The 8,879-nt window shown below is 36.4% G+C and overlaps 1 long non-coding RNA gene across 1 annotated transcript; it reads left to right on the forward strand.

The window, feature by feature from the left end:
* The first annotated feature begins 536 nt into the window (after positions 1-536).
* On the forward strand, positions 537-2,724 carry LOC308611237. Its single transcript, XR_014014804.1, has 2 exons — positions 537-606; positions 2,454-2,724. It is a non-coding gene; the product is annotated as an uncharacterized lncRNA (long non-coding RNA).
* Positions 2,725-8,879: the final 6,155 nt, after the last annotated feature.

The following is an 8,879-nucleotide window of genomic DNA, read 5'->3' on the forward strand; positions in this document are numbered from 1 at the left end:
TTTCTGACCTCTTCACTTCAATTGAAATCTGGATTGTTTCAAATGATTCCCCTACCATCTCCACCACAAATTTAGCTTTCTCTTTCTCTAGTATAAGAAGAGCCAGCCTGCTTCTTACATTTAGGCCACTTTCTGATTATTATTCTATAATCTCTGTATTCCCCTAATTTTAACTTACTGTTAGGAAGTAAAGTTGGCCCTCTCTCTATTCAAACCACTCCTGTATCCTCCAGAACCAGCGCCTACTTCTACTTTCCTGAATGAGGTCAACTACACTTCACCAAGCTTAATGTTTTTTAATTTTAACTAATTAATTTTTTAAAAATTAATTTTATTGAAGTATAGTTGATTTACAGTGTGTTAGTTTTAGGTGTACAGCAAAGTGATTCAGTTATACATATCCATATATCTATTCTTTTTCAGATTCTTTGCTCATATAGGTTCTCATAGACCAAGCTTACCAATTTTATAGTTTCATTGCCTGTCTTCATCTATGCCATGACCTCATTTCTCATTCACATCTCAAAATTAAACTTTCAGAACTCCATTGCAACAACGATCAGTGGTCTAATGAACTTGTATAAGATGACCAGAAGTTGAAGTATTGTAAGCATTAGTAATATAAAAGTCCAACTTCTGTCTGTTCTGCAAATGAATATATGTTTAATCCTAAATATATGTTTAGTACTAAAAGTTTCACCATGGTAGTGTGAGTCTTTCCAAAATTTATTACATTCCTATTATATGCCAAGCACTGACTTACTCTTTGATTTCATTTTCCCCCCAATTTTGTTTTCCAAACACAGAATGACAACTTGGTGAAAAAAAACCCTGCGGTATATACCAAATACCAAGATGTGCATCCTCTGCCCATCCTCATTTCTGTATTCCCACTCATCCCATCGTAATTAGATTCTGCCACTTTTCTCCTGAGCCCTATAATAGTCTCATGTCTACTCACTTCCCATCTCTTCCCCATCTTTTAATCTCAAATACAGTTCATACATACAGAACGTCACCTGAATGATGTTCATAACTGATGGCTGCTTGCTTTCTTAAGAATGCTTAAAAGATGCAGTGTTGGAAGAGAAAGCTGTCACCACCTGCTGACTTGTGCCCAAAGTCTCAGAGGCTGAAACTTCTGCTTTCATAAATGGGGAGGTCCAGCACAGAAGTGAATTGAAGAAGTGCCACAAAAGAGCTTATGAGCCTTTTAAAGACTTCCCAGGAGATATACACACACACATACATGTACACAAGATGTTCAGTGTGATTTCAGAGAAATTCTCAGAGACCTCATATGTCTCGAACACTGGGTAAGACCTCTGCTTCCAGACATTCTAAAATTTACTCTTGAATAATGCAACCCAGAGAGTGGAGTACTTGGACCAAATTATTTATATCCCTTATAGTATTATTTCTGGCAAATTACCCCATCCGCTTTTGGCTTGCATAACACACAATTACAAGAACTTCTTTTCTATCTATTGGTAGAGGTCCTCTTCCATCACATCCTGTATACAAAGACTATATAAGTGCACATAATGTCTTACATATTATTTCATAGGGTTAACCGATACTTGGTGTCCAATGTAGAATAACATGGACTATGGGCTAACAGTGTTCTATAAAGAATAAAGTAGTTCTTTGTAAACTAGACTGTTTATATATTTCATACACACGCTTTGTTTCCCAGTTATTCTCTCTTATCACTTAATAAATTCTTTTGATGTCTTTTCTATATCATTTGTACTAAAGTGAAACAAAGCAAGATGTTTTTGATTGCTCCATACCTGGACAAAAGTGTTAGAATGGAAGCCTAGAGGCTGCTATGGTGGTAGCAGTCATAATGAAAATGAGAGAACCCCTAAATGGATGTGGTTTTCCTGCTTCAATTACCTGGAGATTGTTTTCCAGTGCTGACACCAGGATGTTCTGCATTTTGCTTTAGTGAAAGGAATGAGTGTTTCCTCTACAGTTTTAATTATAATTTTGTTTCCTCTAAAATGGCTATGTAATTTCATTGACCATTGAGTTAATACAAAGTGAACTCCTTGGCCTGGCCCTCCAGGCACTCCAACTGTTCTAACCTATCCCTGCTGCTCCATCACCTCCCCTTCTCCTACACATGGGCCTGTGCTGCCATCAAACTGCACAAACCTCTCTTCTCTCAAGTGCTGGGGAGTTTTCTAATCTCTGTGTCACTTTTCATTCTGCTGATTATGTCAGGAATCGGATTTTCTTAGATGCGATGCATACTAAATCTACTTTACACGTATAACATGCTTATATAGTTAGTAAATTTGACAAAAAATTATTAAATGATACCTAATGATGACTACATTATAAAATCATATATATATGCTTTTTCATATATATTCATGTCTTTCAACACTAACCTCACCCTCTCCATTCTCATAATACTTAAAATATGCTTGCTTTATGTTGTCCAGGCCATTGCATGTGGTGCTCTCTTTGCCTGGACTTCTCTCCTTCCTCCGTTCTTCTACTTGCTACCACTTCCCCATGTAATGACCCGATTTGGAGAAGACTTGTTTCTGCTTCTCTTATGGGTTCCCTTAGTACCCTATTCTAAGTTCTATTAATTCAGACTGCATTGTAACTCCCTGTTCATTGTCTTACTTGCTCATTGTGTCCCCAATGCCTATACAGCACCTAACGTTTGGAAAGTACTCAAATAAATGAAAGTTGGTGACATTGAAATACATGTATAACTGGTTTAGAAGAGTTAAATGATCATTGTTATTGAAAGTCATAAAGATACTTACGCCTTTGAGCCAGTAATCCAGGAGTCAAAAATTCAAATGCTTTCAGGGTCAAGCAGGTAATCTAAATGTACAATGTTGGCCTGGGGGAAGGCAATGGGAATACAGGTTACTGTACTTGCCTCACCTAAACACATTCAGATTTACACTTTTATAAATACTGTCGATACAAGCCAAACAAACCATAACCTGTCTCATTCAAAGAAACAATTCTGTAGAGGAAAAAAATATTCATAATAATATTATTTGTGAATCTATCTGTAATAAGGAAAAAAATGAAGACAAATAGCTAGTAATAGGAAGCGGATTAAATTAAATATAGATTGTATCCATTAAATATCATGTATTCTTTAACATTAAAATAATCCCCCAATTGTAATATATGAAAAATGCTTTCGTTATTGGAAATGGTGAAGGAATAACACAAAACTCTGTGTTTGCTGTAATTGCAACCATGTAAAAATATACATCCTTGTTAAAAAAAAAAAGGATTATGCAAAATGAAGATAACTATGTTAGGGTGCTCAAAATAGAAATGATTTTTGTAAAGTTCAGCATTTAATAATGCCGTCATTTTTCCAATCCTAGTCTCTGGAGAAAGCTTTGGCAATATCTCTTGGAGTCTTAGAAGATGATACCTAGCAAGCAGAACCAGGTTACTTTGGGTAAAAGCTGAAGAATATGAATTGTGGGCTGAGCTACAAATAACATTGTCATAGCAACCTCCAAAGATTTCATAGAAAAGGCATGACTTGGATTTCTCTTTTTTTTTTTAAGGAAAATGACTAACAAGATCCCTTTTAAAACTGTTCCGATATAGTGCGGGATAAGATACAATAAGTTTGATAAAGAGTTTTGTTGAGAAATTGGGATAACCTGGCAGAACCTTGAGATCAGAAGTGAGACTCCCTAGTGTAGCCTTAGCACATTGTTTTGTGTATTGATTAGTTTTCAGTGACGTAACACTTATGTGATGCCAATCTGCCTTCCCTGCAGATAATATTTATTTAATAATAAAATATTAAGAACAATATAATAATTCTATAATGATAATAATGGTTATTGTTAGTAAAAAAAGTTCAATTTTCCTTGTTAAGAGACATTTAATATATTTCTCTGATTCTTTATAAAGGCTTGATTATCTGTTCTCAGGGTTCTTCTGTGATACTATATATAACCTCCTGGAAACAGAGGACTGTGGAAATACTGATAGTATCAACGGAAATCCTTGTAACTTCTCTGGAAAGGGCGTATTCCATCAGTCTCATTGCCTCATTTGTTAAGCTGAATCGCCATCCTCAGTGACAGATCTTTTCAGTGTCCAAACTTCCTGCAAGGATTTATGTATTAACCCCATTCTGTTTGAGTTTAGATCAGGGGTGTCCCTTAGGTTATTTTAGGAACCCAGGTTTCCTGTAGTTTGCAAAAGCTGGCCCAGCCCACTGGCAGAAAATCTGCTTGTGATAGCATAGTCCTGTGGTAACAACTTTGGTATCTTGCACAGATAAGCAGCCTTGATATAGGTCCATGTGGTTAAGGAGGAAGACATTGTCAGTAATTCCTTTTACGGGGGAAATTCTAGTTAGCAATTTTTTTCCAGTTCGAAGTAAACATGTAAATCGGGGCTTATCATAAATAGCAATATATCCAAAGTATCATTCTCAGACTACACACAAATTTTTGACTCTAGCTTTCTGTGTAACGTTAGAAAAACAAACAAACAAAAAAGCATAGTCAGATCACCTGTTACCTCAAAATAAGGAGCTGTGTGGCAGCATCGGGAAGCATAATGAGTGAAGCCAGAATTAACAAGCAGCAGGGCTGAGTGTGGAACCCCTGCAGTTCAGGCCTGACCATTGAAACTGGCACCTGATTGCCCTTACAAGTACTACCTGTTCACTCAGTTCTTGAAACAATCAAATGTATACCGTAAATATCATGGTTCTGCTAACACCTTTTGTGTGTTTTCTGAAGCCACTGGTAGAACTAACCTTTTTAACCATCTGCTGAGGACAGAAGTCACGTTATAAGTCAAGTGGAACTTTGAGTTCGATTTCCATTTCTAAACATTTGACCGCAAAATTAAACCTCTTAAAGAAGATTCTTAAAGAAGAATTCAGTCTTCTGGGTAAGTGGGATCTGTCCACTCGTTCATTCAACAGTTACTGAGCTGCTGCTTCATGTAGAATGTACAAGTGGGTTAAAAGATGTTTGAGGAGATTACTGTCTCGTTAGCCATCCAACTAATCATCTCTCATGCTGAAGTTTTGAATCAGAAAAAAAAAAGAGTTGAACCAATGTTTGTTAAATTTTGCACACAAATAGCCCTAGGGAGCACAGAAGGGAAGATTTTTTCCATTGAAAAAATGTATGACTTTTCTGAATAAATTAATATGTATCTTAATCATCTATGTTTCAAATGAGGAAAGGATTAATTTAACAGAATCATTCTGTAAAACCCCTACTGCTTTGAATCCTATGAGAACTTGTTGCTAATTTGAGGCTTTCAAATTTAAAGTCATAAGATAAGTTGAGCAGTCAATAACCTTGAAATTTAGGAAAGTGACTGACATGGACTAGCCAGAACGTTTTTTGCAGTAATTTGATTTATAACTCTGCCCTAATCACTCTTAAAAATCAGCTAGACAGTAAAAAGTTCTCTACCTTCAAACCTCTTGATGCAGTTTTGCAGATTAATCTGAATGGGTTGAAAATTTGATGAAAGGATGGAGAGCATCTCAATTTAGTTTTTCTGGATAGCCACACACAAAAGAATGAGACTAGACCACTATCTTATACCATACATAGATATCAACTCAAAATGGATTAGAGACTCCAATGTAAGATCTGAAACAATAAAACTCCTAGAAGAAAACATAGGCAGTATTCGCTTTGACTTTGGTTTTAGCAATATCTTTCTGCATATGCCTCCTCAGGCAAGGAGACAAAAGCGTAACTAAACAAATGGGACTATTATCAAACTAAAAAGCTTCTGTACAACAAAGGAAACATCAACAAAATGAAAACCTACCAAATGGGAGAAGATATTTGCAAATCATGTATCTAATATCCAAAATAGATAAAGAATTCAAGCAACTCAACAACAAAAAAGCTAACAATCCAATTAAAAAACGAGCAGAGAAACTGAATAGATATTTTTCCAAAGAAGGTATATAGATGGCCAACAAGCATGTGAAAAATGTTCAACATCACTAATTATCAGGGAAATGTAAATCAAAACCACAGGGAGATATCACTTCACACCCATTAGAATGGCTATTATCAAAAAGACAAGAAATAAGTGCTGGAGAGGAAGTGAAGAAAAGGGAACCCTTGTGCACTTTTGGTGGGAATGTAAATTAGTGCAGCCACTATGGTAAATCACATGGAGATTCCTCAAAAAATTAAGACTAGAACTATCATATGATGTAGCTATTCCACTTGTGGGTGTTTATCCAAGGAATACAAAAACACTAATCTGAAAAGATATATGCACCCCTGTGTTCATCACAGCATTATTTAGAATAGACAAGATGTGGAGACAACCTAAATGTTCACTGATGGATGAATGGATAAAGAAGATACACACACACTTACAATGGAAGAATAGCCATAAAAAGATGAAATCTTGGCATTTGGGACAACATGGCTGGACCTTGTGGGTATTATGTTAAGTGAAATAAACCAGATGGAGAAAGACCAATCCCATATGATTTAACTCATATGTGGCATATAAAAACAAGCAAAACAAAATGAATGAAGAAACCAAACTGAAACAAATAGATACAGAGAACAGAGTAGTGGTTAGCAGAGGAGAAGGGGGTGGAGGGAGGGCAAGATGGGTAAAGGGGGTCAACAATATGATGACAGTTGACAACTAACCTTTTGGTGGTGAGCACACTGTAGTTTATATAAATGTCAAAATATAATATTATACACCTGAACCTTATGTGTGATAAACCCATGAAACTATAAATAAATAAAAATTTAATAAATAAATTTACTTTCATTAACTTATGAAACAGCAACATACTTTGCCCAATTTACTTAGCTTCAGAATTTTCATTTGTACAGTTTGAACCAGAAGAAGTACCTTTTTATTGGTTTATTTTTTTTTCTAAAATTCTAAGACTAAATTGTTATTACAATGTCTTCACAAAATTATTAATAGAATGCCTTCATAATTATCTCACGTAAATATTTAGATAAATAGCTATGTAATAGCTGAATTTTCTCAAACTGTTAAAATATTATTTCTAAAGGTATATTTCAGGTTAAGAAGGATTAAGCTGCAGAGATATAATGTTTAATGATATTTCTCAAGTGATAAGAACTTACTGTCAGAAGCATGTAATGTATTAGTACCCTCATTATGGAGTTCAGATTCTCTCTTCAGCAGAAAATGCTCAGGGCATATGTGAGTGATGATAATTTTTTTTTCTATGCCTATATTCCTATAGCATTTCTTATCATGATGTCATTGGGTAACTGCATTTAAAGTGGGCTCTTAGGGACTTCCCTGGTGGCGCAGTGGTTAACAATCCACCTGTCGGGGCTCCCCTGGTGGCACAGTGGTTGAGAGTCCGCCTGCCGATGCAGGGGACACGGGTTCGTGCCCCGGTCCGGGAAGATCCCACATGCCGGGGAGCGGCTGGGCCCGTGAGCCATGGCTGCTGAGCCTGCGCGTCCGGAGCCTGTGCTCCACAACGGGAGAGGCCACAGCAGTGAGAGGCCCGCGTACAGCAAAAAAAAAAAGAATCCACCTGTCAATGCGGGGGACACAGGTTCGAGCCCTGGTCCGGGAGGATCCCACATGCCGTGGAGCAACTAAGCCCATGCACCACAACTACTGAGCCCGTGTGCCACAACTACTGAAGCCCACGTGCCTAGAGCCTGTGCTCTGCAACAAGAGAAGGCACCGCAATGAGAAGCCCGCGCGCCACAACGAACAGTAGCCCCCACTCCCCGCAACTAGAGAAAGTCCACGTGCAGCAATGAAGACCCAACACAGCCAAAAATAAATAAATTTAAAAAAAAGATGATTCTTTAATAAATCAATCAATCAATAAATAAAGTGTGCTCTTAAGCATTTGCCAATTAAAGAAACTCAACATAAAGACCCAAAGACCCCATCTGAGTTTGCTAAGTGATGCAGTGTTAATAAAACTGTGGCTCATTGGAATGTAGTGTGTTACAGGATTTTTTGCACACTTAGCTCTTCAACTGATTTGGTTTGGATTCTAGTCAAATTACTTGGTACCTTGGTTAAGTGGGCTTGTGAAAAATACCTGATATATACAACCACTTCCTATGGAGCTAATAGCTATGTGTTTGCTAAGTATTTTGTGAGCAGAAAAGATCAGAGAGCAAAGAAAGCTGGATTTCCTTAAAAGCACTGAACTGTAACATGTACGTAAAGACTGGGTAATTACTGGGCAGAAACAGGCCTGCCAGTAAAAGCCAAATATATGCAGCTCCCTTCTTCTGCTGAAAATCTGTCCTAGTTTCATGTTAAATTATATATTAAAAGAATACTGCATTTTTCTATAATGATGTTTTTATAATATAGAGGGTGTTTCTGACCAAAGACTCTACATCCACAATATATGATAAAAGCAAAGGTATAATGATAAAATATCATACTCAACTCATTTAAGTAGTAAAGTATATTCTAAACCTCATAATGGACAAATACAGTCACTGTGAGGTGGTTCTATAAGTCTCTAATATATTTCAAAAAGGTATATATCATGTTCAAACCAATTTCTACTATATCTTAAATTATAACTATATAAAATGAACCCATTAACTTTAATGACCACTTATTTACACTAATATAAGTCTGTTCCCCAACAAGAAAGATGTACATATGTATATGGGTGTTTGTATGAGTTAGATAACTGGCATCTTTTTAAAAACTGCTCAAGAAAGTTTGAAGTAATGAATTTTCATGTAGCATGAGGAGGTAATCAAAATCATTCTCCCATATTTCCTTAATTCTAAGGTGCCATATGTTGTATATGTCCTTAAGTTAGTGAAACTTTTTTTGGAAAGAAAAAGCAAGTACACCCAATGCGCACATTAGAAGGAAAA

Source organism: Mesoplodon bidens, assembly GCF_964165515.1.
Source record: "Mesoplodon bidens genome assembly, contig: HAP1_SCAFFOLD_744, whole genome shotgun sequence".
NCBI classification, from domain to species: Eukaryota; Metazoa; Chordata; class Mammalia; order Artiodactyla; family Ziphiidae; genus Mesoplodon; species Mesoplodon bidens.